Consider the following 18,309-nt stretch of genomic DNA (forward strand, 5'->3'; position numbering starts at 1 on the left):
TCTCAAAAAGCTGTTCCTTTGGGGCTGGATACCAGGCTGTGCTGGATAATCTTGTCCTTCATGGCAATTTAACCCAATTTTTAATTGTATAATGCCTGTCTGCTCTACTAGACTTTAAACTTTTGAGGTCAGGCTCAGTCTAAAGCACAATGCACAGAGAATTGCTAAGTAAATATGTGTTGAATGATTGAGCCAAAGGATGTCAATCAGAAACACCAGTCTTCCTTTTAAGTATCTCTCTGGAAAGTCTCTGAGTAAGGAGGGTCATGAAGAGTTATGTAGGACTGCAATTTCAGACACCAAAATTTTTCCAATAACTCATTGGATATTTCACTGCCTGACTGACTGGCTTTCCTGGGGAACCCAACATATTTCTGGGTATAGTTGATTTTCATAATTGTCTAACCAAAATGTGCTGGGAAGGTATAGGTCTGCTGCTGCAAAATATAAAAATTGTATGCCTTCCGAAGCAAAGTATGTTTTCTTTGTACATTTTCTGTTTTACGGTTACTTTCTAAGTAGGATGAATACTGGTACAGTCTGAGATTGAAAATGTGTTGGGAAAAGAAGGAGCCATTTGGAAGTTTTGTTTCTTAATTAAACTTCATATTTTTGAATGTATTCATTTTGCATTTGCTGCTATAATAAGTTACCATGGATTTAGTGGCTTAACACCACACACATTTATAATCTTATAGTTCTGGAGGTCAGAAGTCTGACACAATTCTCACTGAGCTAAAATCAAGGTACTGGTAAGACTGCATTCCCTTCTGGAGGCTCTAGGGGATATAATCTGTTTCCTGGTCTTTTTCAGCTTCTAGAGGCCACTACATATGTTCCCAGTGTCTTGCCATCTTCAAAGTCAGCAATGTCTGGTACTCACACTGCATCACTTCATCTTCTTACAGAGCCTTATTTATTTATTTTTAAGGTGTATTTATTTATTTTAGAGAGAGTGAGAGTACATGAGCAGGAGTGGGGGAGGGACAGAGGGAGAGGGAGAGAGAGAATCTCAAGCAGACTCCCTGTTGAGAGCAGAGCCCTGTACAGCTGCAGAGCCATATTTATGACTCTCTTGACTTCCTCTCACTTTTCACTTTTGTGATTACATTAGGCCCACCCTGATAATGCTGGATAGTCTCCCTATTTGAAAGTCATCTGATTAGCAAACTACTGTTATCTTAACCTTTTGCTATGTAACCAAAAACACTCATAGGTTTTGGGGATTAGGATATGGATGTCTTCAGGGAGACCATTATTCTGCCTACCACATGCAATAATTTTAGATTTACAGGAGAGTTGCAAAGCACAGAGTTCCTGTATATCCTTCACCCAGCTTTTTTAGATGTTAGTATCTTACATAATAACTGTAACACATTTGTCAAAATTAGGAAATTAACATTGGTATAACACCTTTAACTAAACTCCAGACTTCATTTGGATTTCATAAGTTTTCCCGCTAGTGCCTTTTTTTTGGTTCTAGGATCCAACCAGGACACCCAGTTGCATTTAGTAGGTTTTCATGACTTTCCTGCTAGTGTTTCTGCACTAATCTGACACTTATGTAATCAAATTGGTCAAAGTTATCATGATAGTGGTTCTGGCAGTGTTGAGAGATGGTGACAAAAGATAATACTTAGCACATTGCATGTACAATAAAATGTTTGTGAAAGATTGCTACTCCAACTCATGGTTCATATATTGGGAAAACCATTCCTAATTTAACACTCTGATTTATGATGATTGCCTAGCAGTATTATAACATTTACCGAGGAACACTGGTAAGACCCTTTTTATTTCAAGCTATCCAAAAAATATTAAAAAGAGGGGACATTAAATTTTAATAACAGGTTTGCCTCAAAGTAGGATGAGTTGTTTCTTGGTCTATAAAACTAGTTCTGAAGAGAGGTTCACATTTATTTCTAGATCATTTTGGGGTAGCTAGAGGGTGTAATTCTTGGTACAGGCAAAAACATTAAGTATTTTGGGGCGCCTGGGTGGCTCAGTGGGTTAAAGCCTCTGCCTTTGGCTCAGGTCATGATCCCAGAGTCCCAGGATCAAGCCCCGCTTCGGGCTCTCTGCTCAGCGGCGAGCCTGCTTCCTCCTCTGTCTCTGCCTGCCTCTCTGCCCACTTGTGATCTCTATCAAATAAATAAATAAAATCTTAAAAAAAAATATTAAGTACTTTGAGTTTGGTTTGGGGGCCTCTCTTTTTGCTAAAGTTTAAAAATAAAAATTATAAAACTATAGATGTAACATATATTCACTGCAGGAAAAATAGGAAACAGGGAAAAATGGAATTTAATTACACGAGATCTCATTCTTCAAAGTTTATAATTGTTAATATTCTTTTAGCCTTTCCCCCCCACTGTGTGTGTATATACATATATAATAAACATAAACATAATTCATTTATGAAAATTGGATATTATACATACTGTTTCCACTGGATATATCATGAGCATGTATCCCTAGTATCCTTTACAGTGGCTACATTGTAAAAGTAGTGCCCCCTCTTTTTAGCCAGGCTCTCAGGTACTTTGTGTTTTAGTGTGTTTTCCTGAAATAATCTGTAAGCTCAGGGAATTTATTGGCAACAGATGCCAGAAAAAGTACATAGAAGATCTGTATGGTACTTCTCAGAGTGCATTTGACACACTGATTGTAAAACAGAAGTAATAGTGATATCTATCTCAGTGTTATTTGGAGAAACAACAGTGTCCTGCACATAGAAAACAACCCATAATGGGACTTGTTAATTATTGTTACCGATTCGGCAATAGTCCTATATGAGAAGAATTATCATCATCTTGCATTTATTTAAGAAGAGGAAACTGATGGGAAAAACTCAAGGACATATGTCAGTCTGGTAACAGGCTAATTTCACTTTGAATTTCATTTTTTGGGCAATGCACTGTATCGATACTCTTTCCTATGGGACCTGCCCTTTCTGTAAATGGTGCAGTTATAGACCTACTACCTGCCTTCATTAAAAATTACTTTCTGAAAAAAAAAATTACTTTCTGAAAGTCAGCTCTGGACACAAGGGTTTGAAAAGAATAAAGATAGAGATAAAAAATAATAATACCCCAAAGATAAATTATTTTCCTATTTCCAACTCTTTAGAGTCCTACATGGAACTGCTGACTTTGGGATGGTTATCCGAGTTGGAAAAAACAGGGGCCTTAACAAAGCTAAGTCACACCACTGGTGTGGTGTTTGCGATCCAGCGATCTGTGAGGGGGATTAGCCGCTTCTCGAATTTGCCACGTGGCTTTGCCGTTGCCCTGGATGCACTAGGAGGGTGGAGGAACGCCCAACGTCTGAAGGACTACATTTCCCAGAAGTCTGCGCGCAGCGCGCCACGTGATCGTCCGCCGGAGCGCGCCCGGCCGTTCGGTCCCCAGCGGCGTTCTCTGCCGCTTCCCTCTTCTCTCCCCGCCTCCCGGCCTCCGCACGGACGCGGCTGGGGCGGTTGCCGAGCCGGAGTCGAGCCGGAGCTGAAGCCGGAGCCGCAGAGACGTGGAATCATGGAGGCCTGAGCCGGCGTGCGCCACCCTGGCTGCGGCGGCGACGGCGGCTTCTTCCGATCTCCCATTGCCACCAGCTCGTGTGTCGGTGGAGCTGGAAGCGGATCTGCCCTCCGGTTGAGACAGGTGGGCTGTGGCGCCGCCCCCACCGGAGCGGCCCTGGAAGCCTGGCGGGGCCCCCAGCCCCTTGTCTGAGCGGGTTTGCGGACACATCCCGTCGTCGGGACAGCTCCGCTGGCACGGGGGAGAGGGTCCTTTCCTGCCAGTGGGGGACTGGGGCACCGTGGAGGGGTTGTGCCTGGGCCCCAAGAGCCGCCCGCATCTTCCCCCCGCCTCCTTTCAGGGCACAGTGGCACATAAAGGGTGAGGGAGTGTGTCAGTCAAGAATGAGAGGGACTTCTGTCCGAGTCTAGTGTTAAGAGTTGGGGGGATACCGAAGAGCAGGTAGATAGAGGCTTCGGGAGATGGGGCGATGTGGATCTGACAAATGGGCGTGTAATGGGCAGGGTGAGCAATAGTGTTGATCTTTCTTTTCTTTCTTGAGGTATACATTGTTCTGGAGAAGTAGTTCACATACCATAAAACTCACCCTTTAAAAGTACAATTAAAGTATAACTCAGTGGTTTTTGGCGTATTCTCAGGGTTGTGCAACTGTCTTAATTCCACATTTTTATCGCGCAAAAAGAAACTCGTACTCATTAACAGCCACTCTTTATTTCCCCCATTCCCACTTCCTGGCACCTAGCAGTTGTGTTTTAACAGAAAGGGTGGGAAGTTAGCCCAGGTGCTTGAGAGCTGGTGGCAGTAGTGGGTGATAAAGCTGATAGCAGAAAGTACTGAACTGGGGTAGAGGAATGTTGGGGTGATTGTGATAGGGCCGGCAATGGGGTACACAGAACGAACGGACTAGGGATGTAGATGGAGTGGGACCCCTGAAGGGGAGGGGAGGTTGGAGGGAGAGGCGTGTAGAGAGAAGCTGCTGTGAAAACATGGGGGATGGACTCCGTGGAGGGGAGTGTTATCTTAGAGAGGAACCCAGGCCTTTGGTCTGGTGGTGGAGGGCGCCAGAAGGAAACTGGAGGTGGAGGGAAGAGATCTATAGGAATAGGGGAATGGTTGCTGCTGAGCACGAAATTTGTGAATATAGATTTCTAGAATGATTATTCTTCTTTGTAATTTTTTTTAAAGATTTTATTTATTTATTTGACAGAAAGAGCTCACAAGTAGACAGGCACGCAGAGAGAGAGAGGAGGGAAGCAGGCTCCCTGCTGAGCAGAGAGCCCGATGCGGGGCTTGATCCCAGCACCCTGGGATCATGACCTGAGCCGAAAGCAGAGGCTTTAACCCACTGAGCCACCCAGGCGCCCCTCTTCTTTGTAATTTTTATTTTAGATAATCTCTTGGCATCTCAGAATGGCCAAGTATAAATATTGCCATTCTGTAGATGAAGAACAGGCTCTTAGATGTTAAGTGATTTGGTGAAACTCTTAAGGTTAATAGGGTAAAATGAGTTGGGGATTTAAGAATAATTGATTTTAAAAAATAATCGAGGGACGCCTGGGTGGCTCAGTTGGTTAAGCAGCTGCCTTCGGCTCAGGTCATGATCCCAGCGTCCTGGGATCGAGTCCCACATCGGGCTCCTTGCTTGGCGGGGAGCCTGCTTCTCCCTCTGCCTCTGCCTGTGCTCGCGCTCTCTCTCTCTCTCTCTCTCTGACAAATAAATAAATAAAATCTTTAAAAAAAAAAAAATAATCGATTGAACTATAAATTGCAGGTGGCTTGAGTGGCAGAGAGTTGAGGGGGGCAATGTCACAAGAAGGAGATTCAACTGTTAAATATATTGAGTCTATTATTATGAGAGTCCAAGGACTTTGTTTATGTAACTTTTAAATACAGAAAAGCTTAAACATTGAAATAATTTAATATCGCCCATGTACCCATTACCCAGCTTCAGTGATTAGTAACTCAGGCTAATTTACTTTCATCTCCCTTATCCATTCCTATCCCCACTCCCAGCTATTTTAAAGCAGGTCATAGGCATACCATTTCATTTGTAAATATTTGAGTGTATATCTGTAGAAGGTTGAGTCACTCTTTTCTTAGTATGTCCACATTACCATTATCACATCTAGAAAAATTAATAGTAAGCTCTTAATATCAATATTTAGAAGGACTTATTATTAATTTATTTTTAAAAATAATTTATTTATTTGACAGAGATCACAAGTAGGCAGAGAGGGAAGCAAAGAGAGAGAGGAGGGGAAGCAGGCTCCCCGCCGAGCAGAGAGCCCGATGCGGGGCTCCATCCCAGGACCCTGAGATCATGACCCGATCGAAGGCAGAGGCTCAACCCACTAGCCACCCACATGCCCCTAGAAGGACTTATTTTTTAAAATGTAACATCCATTTGATACAAGGGAATTACGTAGTGCAAACACTTTGATGTTTGACGCTCTAAAAAACATGGTATAATTGTTTCCTGATTTTTTTCCTGTTATCCTCTTATTTTCTTGGTTGATATGGTTCATCCTTCTACAGAAAGTTCAAAGAATTGTCATTTTGGCTGGCATTTTGACTGATGGAGTTTTCATGAAAGCAGGAGAGCAGGAGAAAAATAGAAGTGAAATACATGTGCAAATTTTAAAAAAGTGAAATATACATGCACTAATAACGTATGTCTCATTGCTCTAAATATTTGGGCAATTTGATTACACTTTTTTAGATACTTTCACATATTGTTAGAAGTTTACTGTGTATTAGTTTTCTTTCTTTCTTTTTTTTTAAGATTTTATTTTAGAGAGGGCATGAGGTAGGGGGAGGAAGGACAGAGGGAGAGCGAAAGGGACAAAAAGACTTGGCACTGAGCACAGAGCCCTAAGTGGGGCTTGATTCCAGGACCCTGAAGTTATGACACTTGACTGACTGAGCCACCCTGGCCCTTCGCATATATTAGTTTTCTATGCTTATTGTAATATGTTACCACAAATTTAGTGTCTTAAAACAATACACATTATTTTTAAGTTCTGTATTTTGAAGTCCAAAATGGGTCTTACTTGGCTAAAATCAGTGCATCTGCAACGCTGGGTTCTTTTCTGGAGGTTTCTAGGGGAGAATCTGTATTCTTGTTTCTTCCAGCTTCTAGAGGCCACCTGTATTCCTTGGCTCGCCTCCCTCGTGCTTCCTCTTCAAAGCCAGCAACATTGCATCTCTTCGTCCATTCTCTAGTAGGTCTCTGATCACAGCTGGGAAAGGTTAAGGACCCGTGTGATTAGATCAGGCCCACCTGGATAATTTAGGAGAATTTCCCCCATCCTAAGGTTCTTAACTTAATTATAGCTTCAAAATCCCCTCTGCCAGGTATGATAACAATCACAGGTTCCACAGATGAGGATATGGACATCTTCGGGGGCTATTGTTCTGCCTACCATAGTGTGTTTTGGGACATTTTGCTGAGACTTGATTCCTTGAATTGGCTTCCTTTGCTGCTACAAATTCAGTGTGTCATCTTTCACTTTAGGTAATGGGAATGGTTAGCGATAGAGAGGACCACTCCGTTTTCCTTTTCAGTGACTTTGACAAACATGAGAAGTACCTGTGTGCTTGCAGTGTAGGTTTTGGTAAAATGAGACCTTTAAAAGTGATTAAGCATTAAAGCAATGTGTAAAGTGTTTCTGTATTTAGTTTTGGTCTCCTTGTATTTATGCTTTTTAAGTACTGTATACTTGTAATCAGAGTGTATGTAATGCTCAGCAGCTTCTTGAAGTCATAGGACAGTCTGGGGCAGTGATGGCTCCTGTGCTCCCATTGAGAAGTCAAGTCCCAAGGGGTGATCGAGGCACCCCAAATTCAACAGGAAGACTTTTTTGTTTTTGGAGAGAGGGAGTTCCTGGGAGGGGCAGTGGGACAGAGAGAGAGAGAGAAAACCTCAAGCAGGCTCCATGCTCAGTGCAGAGTTTGACGTGGGGCTCAGTCTCATGACTCCGATTTCATGACCTGAGCTGAAATCAAGAGTTGGATGCTTAACTGACTGAATCACCCAAGCGCCCCCAGAAAGACTCTTAAAGTGAGAAAATGTGCAGGAAGAATGAGCTCCAGACAGACTTGGAGTTGAGGCTCCTTCTCAACTTTTCTTTCTGTGACTTGGTTGAAAAGGGCTGTGAGCCTGAACAGGTAAGGGGCCTGATGGCTGTTGCTCCTCGTTCTTTCCCAGGACTGAGAGAAGACTGAGTCTGGGAGGTAGAGAGGACTTTAGGAACTCCTGTAGTCTGGTATCCTACTTCCTGAGGGGTTTGTACATTCCACCTTAGCTCTCAAGGTCTTGACCCTGTCCGGGTGTGAAGGTCCTGGCTGTGATGGTGGTGTGTTTCAGTGTACCACTTCTCAGTTAAGTGTAAGGGGAACTGTTCACTATCTGCTCCTGCCTTTCAACTCGTTTCCCCTTAGAAGGTTCTTCGTGGAGCTAATGCTCTGAACTTCTACTTAAAAACTGCAGGTAAACAGTGTGTAATTTATCCATCTGTTACTTACTATTATTGCTAGTCAAAATAACCTAAGCTAGTAGGGTTGAGAACAGCTTAACAAATAGGTCTTATTAACAGAAAAATTTTTTAATTCATTCCTTTCGGGAAGTTTGGTTGGTACTTTTTGATCTTATCTAATTTTTTTTTTAAAAGATTTTATTTATTTATTTGACAGACAGAGATCACAAGTAGGCAGAGAGGCAGGCAGAGAGAGAGGAGGAAGCAGGCTCCCTGCCGAGCAGAAGCAGGCTCCCCGCTGAGCAGAGAGCCTGATGCGGGGCTCGATCCCAGGACCCTGGGATCATGACCCGAGCCGAAGGCAGAGGCTTTAACCCACTGAGCCACCCAGGCATCCCTGATCTTATGTAATTTTTATCATATTCTTTAAATATGCAGACACCAGGCGGGGGTTGTGAGGTTGGGGTGGGGCCGGGTGTGTGGACAAAATGGGTAAAAGGTGCTCAAAAGGTATAAACGTGTAATTTTAAGTCATGGGTTGGGGGAGTAATGTGCAGCATGGCGACTGTAGTTAATAATTATATATTTGAAAGTTGCTAACAGTAGATCTTTTAAGTTTTCATCATCAGAAAAAATTGTAATTATGTATGGTGATGGATATTAACTAGACTTAATTGTGATCATTTTGCAATATACAGCTAGGGAACATTCTGTTGTACACCAGAAACTAATATAATGCTACATGTCACTTATATCTCAACTTACAAACAATGCTGGGGCGCCTGGGTGGCTCAGTTGGTTAGGTGTCCGGCTTTTGGTTTCATCTCAGGTCATGATTTCAGGGTCGTGAGATTGAGCCCCACGTTGGACTCCAGGCTCAGTGTGGAGTCTCCTTGGGATTCTTTCCCTCTGCCTCTGCCCCTCCCCCAGTGGGCACACACCACACTTGCTCTAAAATAAATAAGAAAATAAAAATGCAGACACTAAAAGTGGCTGTTAATTCAATAAAGACACTGGAAGAATTAAACAATGTACATTTTGTCATATGGCTGATAATTTCTTTTTTAGATTGGTTCAGTCACTGAATCTTAACAATTCATTCAGAATATCTCTTGCAACCTTAGCCTTAGAATACCCTTTTTTTTTTTTTTAAGATATTTGTTCATTTATTTTAGAGAGTGAGAGAAGGAGAATGCAGGGGAGGAGAGGGAGGGGCAGAGGGGGAGAGGGAATCTTAAGCCCACTCCCTGTTTAGTGTGGAGCCCGACTCAGAGGCTTGATCTCACTACCCTGAAATCATGACCTAAGCTGAAACCAAGAGTCAGACACTTAACTGACTGAGCCACCGAGGCACCCCACCTTAGAACACTTTTAAAGCCTCCTGCTTCAGTTAAGATTAGGTTTGGCTGTGGGTAACAGACACTTGATTAAGTAATAGTTTAAACATGTTTGTTTCTCATGTAAAAGTCCAGATAGAAAATCCAGGGCTGGCATGGTGGCTCCACTGTCACAGGGGACTGGGTTTCTTACTCTGCCATCCTTAGGATGTGGTCCTTGATTTCTGGGTCCAGATGGTGATGCATGGCATGCAGTTAGATAAATGGTCTGGTGCCCTCAAGAACATTCTGGACTGGACTTAAATATTTTGAAATCATCAGTGTATAGTGGAAGAGTTCTCTGATCTACAAGCCTCAGGGTTGGGTGTGATCTTGCAGTTCCAGTGGGCAAAGTAGAAGCCCATTAGGAAGTCTTCCTGTTGTAAAGCATCAATCATCAGCTTGCTCTCTGGACTTTTTTGCTTCCACTCTTGATTCCCTCCCTACTCCAGCCTTCTTTCAGTTCTTTGAATGGGCCCTTGCCTTTTTTTTGTCTTCACTTGAGGTCTTTATACTTAGTGTTCCCTTTGCTTGGACAGTTGTGTGAACCCCACACCCAAGTAGGCCAATCCTTCTTATCCTTCAGGTCTTAGCTTTTGTGGTCTGACCTCTGGGAAGCTTTCACTGAGTCTTGAATAGTTGTATTATAATTTCATGTTGATTTAGCTGTATCTTATACTCAACTGTAAATAAATTCCATTCTTCATATTTGCAATCATGGCACTTAGCATCATGCTGGCTACATTGTGGGCATTCAGGCGATAAATGACAGACCCCCTGTGCTTACATAAGCATGATGGGATAGAGGTTGGGTAATGCTGGTTTGTGTTTTCAACCCTGCACTGCTCTTTGGTACTTGCACATTGAGTTTATGTGAATCAGTGATCATGATAGTGAATAGTAAAGCACTTTCTCTCTGATTTAAGAGTTAATTCTCTACTTAAAGTAATGCTTGTGTTTTAGAAAAGATAGTATCAGAAGGCACATTATAAAAAATGAGCCATACCCTGTCTTCCCTGTCCTTCGTAGTCTGGTTCCCAGAGTCAACTACCCTTAACCATGTTTATATGTCATACGGCTCAGTGGCTGTTTTTCGATTTATCCATTGTGGATGACACCTGTTGACTCCTTGTTATGGTGGATTAGGTGCTCTTCCTCTTCCTCCCCTCTCTTCCAGCCCTTCTAGTAGAGAGACATGAGAATTCTTGGCTAATTTAGTGCTCCGTGTTTACATTGCTAGGAATACATAAATATTGCTCACTGCTGAGCCGAGTAATTTACCTGGGTTCCCTGAACCCCACCCCCATTTGCGTATTTTTTCATGAACATAGTACTAATTTTTACCAAATACTGTGAAAGGCCTGTGGGGACTGGGGCCCAGGAAACTAATGCAGGATGTTGCTGCGGCTGCTGCTGTTGCCATGAGCGTGGAGTTGTTTGGTTCTTGTCCCAGAGGCTTCCTGGCTTTCTAGTGTGCGCGTGAGGTGGGCACTCATACCCGGCGGGGCAGTCTTAACACTCCTCTGTTTTTGGAGTTGCTTTTTGGAGTTCCTGTTACTAACATTTTCCATGTTTGTCTCTTGTTCTTTATTATGGAAGTTTCTTTGACCTTATCTTCTCTCTGTCCAGTTTTTTAAAGGGCTTTTCAGGTATCCTTTCTTGTCCTTCAGCTGTTTCCTTTCCTGTGACGTCTTGTTCTTGGTTCATGGAAGCAATGTGGCCTAGTGGTTTCTGCACCCAGCCTGCCTAGTTGTGAACCCTGGTATACCACTTTCTAACTCTGTAGTCTGGAGCAAGTCACTTAATCTTTCTTTGCCTCAGTTTATTTGTCTAGTCCAAGAGTTGGCAGATATTTGTGTAAAGGGCCAGACTGTAAATATTTCGGGCTTTGTAGGCCAAAAGGCAAAATGAAGGCTATTATACAGGTACTTATGTAATGGGAGAAGAAAAATTTTCACAAGTTTTTTACTGATGAAATTCAAAATACAATACGAATAATGGTTGAGGATAATTTTTTTTGCAATAAGTTTTGCTACTGAGAAGAATGAAATCTCATTTTGGAGGAGGGGGATAACATTTTGTCTAACAGGGTATACTAACTTTAAAGATTTTATTTATTTATTTGACAGACAGAGATCACAAGTAGGCAGAGAGGCAGGCAGAGAGAGAGGGGAAAGCAGGCTCCCTGCTGAGCAGAAAACCCAGTGCGGGCTCCATCCCAGGACCCTGAGATCATGACCTGAGCCGAAGGCAGAGGCTTAACCCCCTGAGCCACCCAGGTGCCCCAGGGTATACCAACTTTAAACCTCAGTAGTCAATATTGATCAAAAATGACCATATTTAATGTTGGTTTGTAATGAGATTTTTTGTGTTTTGCCTTTGACATTATCTTTTTACATGGTATCTCCAAATACTGATGTCAGTCCATGAACATAGGATTTTAGTGGAGCGTATTATTGCTTGGAAAGTATCTATAGAATTCTGCTAGATTCTTTTCTTGATAATTACCTTTTAGCAAATCATCGCATTGATCACTAATCCCTTCCAGTTGAGGGTTAGGTAGAAGCTGCTTGTCGCACAGTTAAATGGTTTTTGAAATGTGGAACTTGTATTGAGGTCTGAAAAATGTTGGAACTGTAGTTTGATTTTGGAAAATGCATTTATTACGTATTTGTGTGGCATTGGAGATCTCGCATCTCATTTTAATTTTTTATAGCATGCCGAGTGTGTAAGGCAGCCCAACATCACTTGTGACTCAGTGTCAGTTGTCCTTGAAATGACTACCTCAGTGCAGGTTTTACAAGGAAGTGTTATTGGCCTTTTAATTTTAGATTGAATTCATTGAGAAATATGAGCAAATCTGCAGCAAAAATGAATTTTCAAAGCCATTCAGTGTTTAGTAACAGTGACTGAGCGAGCTTCTTCAGAAAAATTTTGTTCTCATCCCTGAGCTTGAAAAATTTCCGTAAAAACTGTACCCTGGCTAAGCCAGGACAGATCAGGATATTCAGCTTCTGTTTCTGACGGAATTTTCATGGAACTGATGGTGGTAAAGTTCATGAAAGAATGAAGTTAACTGTTGTAACTGGTTCAGTAACATGGTAGATTCAGGTATTTTTTGCCACCTACCTGCTCATTGATTATACAGTGAATAACAAGTAGGTTTTAGACACCTTGCATTTTCACAAGGTTTGTTAATTTATCCATCTACATTTCTTCTGCTTCACATGCATTTTTTTTAAAAGATTTTATTTATTTATTTGATAGAGAGAGATCACAAGTAGGCAGAGAGGCAGGCAGAGAGAGAGAGGGGGGAAGCAGGCTCCCCGCCAAGCAGAGATCCTGATGCGGGACTCAATCCCAGGATCCTGAGATCATGACCTGAGCCAAAGGCAGAGGCTTAACCCACTGAGCCACCCAGGCGCCCAGCTTCACACGCATTTTTACCGCCATCGGTTATTATGCATCTTAGCAGATTCCGCTTCAGGTTGTACTGAATTAGTATTTTTCTCCATTCTGGGAGGAAATATTCAGAGCTGTAATTGTTGCATACAGACTGCTCTCTGAACAGCTATTTTCACTGAATGACAGGTCTGAAAGATGTTTCCTTTTTCTGGACACATTTCTTTGCTGTAATCAAACACGATTTAGTTTAACTCATGATTGGTCTGTGACTTTTCTTGTTTGGTTAACACGTGAGCCATTCGGAACTTCCCTTACTTTGGTTGCAGCCTCAGTTTTATCCTTTGTTGATGAGAAGACACTCTGCTGTGATGAAATGTCGTGTTTTAGATTTGCTAGCTTTCCTGTTCCTGCTCCGTGGTAGGCCCGTCAGTCTGTTGCGATGAGTGCTTCGCTGGTCATGTCTTCCTGTGTGGTATTCTGGTACAAGTACGATGCTGTTACATAACAGACACGGCGCTTTGACATTTCATCAGATTTAAAAAAAAATGATCTATGCTCTGCTAAAAGCGTGACATCAAAGTCTACTTCTTTTCTTGTTTCCACATGACAGATATCACTGTTAATAAGCATCGCAACATCCAAGACACTTGAAATGCCGACATCTGTCTGCATCATTGAGATTTGTAGTGTGGTGAGCAGCAGCATAAAGGCATGAGAACATCACATCTGGTCTCTGTAGTAACTGCTCAGCCCTGCTGTTGTATCACAAAAGCAGCTATAGGCAATATGTGAACAATTGAACATAGCTGTGTTCCAGTAAAACTTTAATTATGGACACTGGCTTTTTAATTTCATGTGCTTTCCACATGTCACAGCATACTTTTTTTCCCCCAGTCATTTAAAAATGTAAAAATCATTCTTCGGATGGCAGGCTGTATTTGGCCCCTTGGGTCGTGATTTGCTGACCCATGATCTACACAACTAGAAGATGACACTACTACCTCAGGTATAGATGAGTTAATATAGGTAAAGGATTGAATAGTGCCTGGGGAATAGTAGGTGCTAAATAAATGTTTGCATTTGTTATTGTTACTGGTTTACCTCTCTGAGGCTGTCTTATTTTTAAATTTTTTCTGAGAATCCTCTTTGGAGTATCTGAGAATTCCTTTGGTATATTTTGGTTTCTATGATTAGTGTTGTAGGCTTTCCTCACAAGTCCAATGATTTTTGCTTGTTCACTTGTACTTAAGATTGTAGCGGTTTGTGTGAGTGGATTTTCTTGAGTGGTGGGCATTGCCGGGGGTGGCAGGGCAGCTTTTGAAATGAGGGGGATCCCAAATATTGTTAACTTTTCCCTGGGTGCCCCTTCAGCTTCTCTGGAGAAGACACCTCCAGTCCCCTGTCTTGGAGGCAGGGAAGCCCACCATGTGCCTGCAGCAAGCACACCTGAACTTCAGTCTCCTGTTTTCATCTTCCTCCTCATCACCCTCCCATCCTGGGCTCTGGAGGCCAGAGTGTCTCTAGTCGCATTTCTCCAGAGAGCACACACGTGGTTTCCATTGGCGGGGGGGGGTTGGCGGGGGCCCACTTACTTTATTTAGCTCTGCACCTTGCTCCTGTCTGCATGATGCTTTTCTCCAGCTCTTTGGCTTTCCTGCGGCTCCATTAGGTGGGCTGGCTTGCCTCTTGTTTGGGTCCCCTTTAGCAGGCTCACTGGGGCTTCCTCAGCTCTGCCAGGTCAGTTCCTACCCGTCACTTTTCCGTCTTCCACACCTCCTCTGATCTTTGAGAGCTTAATCTTTTTATTCTCATGACTCCCATTTTGATGGAGTGGAGTACCCCAGGGTACTTAATATAGCACGTGGAACATAGTAACCATTTAGAGAATGTTCCATTACTTGGTGGACTAATGGCACCTGTGCATTTAACATGTCCTTTGGCTAGTGACCATTGCCCACTATTTTTTTAGTCTCCTATTTCAACTGTGAGCTTTCACCTTAAAGTCTCAAGTACAAATGAGGGGCATGTGTATTTTTTTTTTTCCTTTCTCAGGAAGCAGGCAATTCTGGAATATAGGTTATGGTTAATGGATTCTCAGCCTGAGTTGGGACAAAATACAGTAGGGTATCATTTGCATATTTTGAGGGTGTTAGGACAGAATTTGGTTATGGAATTTGGTTATGGATTTTTCAGTTCCACTAATGTTTACTTTCCATTTAAGGCGCATTGAATCATGAGTTGGCAAGTCAGTACACATAAAAGAGGAGATTTAATTTTACGTGTCTATCAAATATTTCCTAAATTAAATATAAAATATTGAGCATATCATTTCCTGTCAGGGTATTGCTTTTGTCCATGATGGTAAAATTGACTTGGGGAAATAACATGAAAAGTTAAGTAGCAGTGTGAGAGTCAGACAGCAAACCAGGTGTTACTGGAAGGATTGCTGAAGTGAGTGGTGGAGATAGAGTGCTTAGGATTTCAGAGGAAGGAGAGAGCAGAGCCCCTTCTGTGCTTAGTGAATAGGGTGGGAGGTGCCGTGGGTCAGATGTGGTATGAGTGGCAGGAGCAGAGGTGTGGACGAGCAGGCTCAATGTTGAGAAGACTGCTTGCTTTTACCTTGCTATGACACTTACTTGCAAACGGAGGTTACAGGCTACTTGTATCCAAATCAGTATGAATGTGTTTTAGAAAATGCTGATGCATGGGCCCTTCAGCATTCTGAATTTTTGGGACCCAGGCATTTGCGCTTTTTTTTTCCCCCCAAGATTTACTTACTTAAGAGAGAGAGAGAGCGTGCATGCGTGAGCATGCTAGAGCATGAGAGTGCGGGGTGGGAAGGGGAGAGGGAGAGAGAATCTCAAGCTGACTCCCTGTTGGGCTCAGAGCCTGACATGGGGCTTGATCCAGTGACACTGAGATTATGACCTGAACTGAAATCAAGAGTCAGAGGCTCAACATCCTGACTCTACACAGACTCATTAGGGTCTGTCTCACACTAAGAACCTTCGGTCTTAATCATAGCATTGGACGGAATTTCCTTTTAAGGATTGGCGCAGTCGTGGAGGGTGCAGAGTGACTCCAGAAGAGGTGGAGGCAAAGAAATCAGATACTGTTGCACTTGGTCACATGGGATTACAGGAGCCTGGCCTAGTGCAGGGGAGGGGGAATATAGAGGAAGAGGTGGATATAAAAGAGGATATGTAGAATCGTGGTTGCTGTCAAAGAACCCACAGGATTTTTTTTTAATTTTAATTTTTTACTGAAGTATAGTTAACATACAATGCATGAGTATCAGGAGTACAGCAGACTAATTTGACAATTATATACGTAATGAAATGCTCGCTGCGCTAAGTGTAGTCATCACCTGTTGCCATACAAAGTTCCTAAAATATTGACTGTATTGCTGTACTTTTCACTGCCCTACAGGACTTGATGTCATTGGAGAGTCACTATAGTAAAGGGAAAGGTCAGGGATCGGATTGGAATGGGTGAGTTAACCATATGGGCACATCAGGGAATTAGATCGCCTGGGTAGAAATCCTGGCTTTGTCACTTGTTGTCTCTGGGATGTTGGGTGATTTATTTAACCCATCTGTGCCTTCATTTCCTCATCAATAAAATGAGAAAATTGTGCTCACCTTTAAGAGTTGTTAACGAGAACTAAATAAATCAACAGTTGTAAAGAACTGAGAGTGGTTCCTGGCATATAGAACACAGAAGTAAATTGGCTAAGAAGAAGCCCCATTGTGCTTACTGTTTCCTCTGCCTCAGATGTGCCTGTGTCTTTCCAGAGCTTCTTGTGTATAGTGACCTCTGGGGTAATGCTTACTCTGTGTTACAAGCATTTATTGGCCTGCTTGGCTTTGAGTTTGTTAATGGCAGGGACCTGCTTTTATTCATATTTGCATTTTCAGTACCCACCATAACACCTAGCATTTACAGCAAGTGTGTGATAGGTGTCTGGGGAACAAGTGTCGGCTTGTGTGAGCTCACTCGAGGCAAGAGTGCTGATAACATTGATAGAAATTGTGACTTCTGAAAGGTTGCTACTTTGGGGGGGGGCAGATGTTAAATTCTATTTTTAAATTTATGATAACAGTAGGACATCAGATTAAAATATCTTGTAAGTAAAGATCTATGCTTGGGTTTTGACTGAGAAGTCAAGACGAAGTGTTAGTCCTGGCACAGCTCTCACGTAGAGGTGGAAGCACCAGCTAGAAGCACGTTCAGATCCTTACTGAGGAAGAGCAGGTGCAGAGAACAATGCATTTATTTAACTTTTTCTCTCTCTCTTTTTTTTTTACTTTAAATTATAATGTTTATAGTTAAAAAAAAAAAAAAGAATCAAGCAGTACTAAAGAACATAGAGTGAAAAGTCCCTTCCTTCCAGATTTCCAGTCCCATTCTTCAGAGGTAACTAGTCTTGGACCATTGTTATGTCCCCTTTGAGAAGTGGCTTGGGTGCATGTAGGAATGAACATGTTTATTTAAACAAATGGGGTCTTACTGTATGAGGTCTTTCTTGTTTGTTTTTACTTGAGGTATTTAGGATGTCTTTACACACCAACACATAAGTTCTGCCGCAATTCTTTTCCATGGCTACTCGGTGGTCCCTTCTGTGCTTAACCCGTAGTGTATTCATGACCGTCATCTAGGTTATTTTATGTCTTTGCTGTTCCAGACAATGAGATGATTAACATCTGTATACCTAGAACTTGTTAACTGGTATGAGTTTACCTCTGAGGTAAATTTCTAAAAATGAAATCCTTGGCACAAAGAGTATACGCAATTAAAATTTTGATATTGTCAAATATCTACACACTCATGGGTGCCTGTCTCTTTATTGCCCTCACGCTATCACGGTTGTTTCCTTTTAACTTTTGCTAATATGATGGGTAAAAATGATACCTTATTTTTTTAAAAAAATATTTTATTTATTTATTTGACAGAGATCACAAGTAGGCAGAGAGGCAGGCAGAGAGAGGGGAACCAGGCTCCCTGCCGAGCAGAGAGCCTGATGTGGGGCTCAGTCCCAGGACCCTGAGATCATGACCCGAGCCAAAGGCAGAGGCTCAACCCACTGAGCCACCCAGGTGCCCCAATACCTTATTTTAATTAGCATATTTTATTCCTAATTTATACTGAAGATGTTTTCATCTGACCTTGGCCATTTCAACAAGTTGCTTTTTGTTTTTGTTCTTTTGTTTTTTTAGTAGTGTGCTGGAAGTTAATTAGGGAAGAAGCATTAATGACGCTTGATTTATGTCTCAGAGGAGTAATCTACGTCACGAGGCAGGTCATATATACTACAGAAAGTTTCAAGGTAGTTCTTACATAGTGGGAACTTGAGGGGGATGGTGGGAAGTTGAGAGGAGAAAGTGGTTTTGGGAAGGAGGATTGTATGAGTTTTTTAATGTGTCAAGATCAAGTTCTTGACTACACTGCATTAAAGATAGGTCCTTTGAAAGGTTTATTACTGAAAGTGTCAGCGATGGCACACTTCTCATTTCTAATCTA

General features: G+C 42.3%; 1 protein-coding gene across 1 annotated transcript in view; it reads left to right on the plus strand.

Moving 5' to 3' along the window:
- The first annotated feature begins 3,352 nt into the window (after positions 1–3,352).
- Positions 3,353–18,309, plus strand: part of DYM (dymeclin) — a 334,108-nt gene continuing 319,151 nt past the window's right edge. The window contains exon 1 of the mRNA XM_080821087.1: positions 3,353–3,656. The gene's annotated coding sequence lies outside the window, so the exon portion shown is untranslated. The remainder of the gene's footprint in view (positions 3,657–18,309) is intronic.

This window comes from Martes martes (genome assembly GCF_963455335.1).
Source record: "Martes martes genome assembly, chromosome: 13".
Lineage (NCBI taxonomy): Eukaryota > Metazoa > Chordata > Mammalia > Carnivora > Mustelidae > Martes > Martes martes.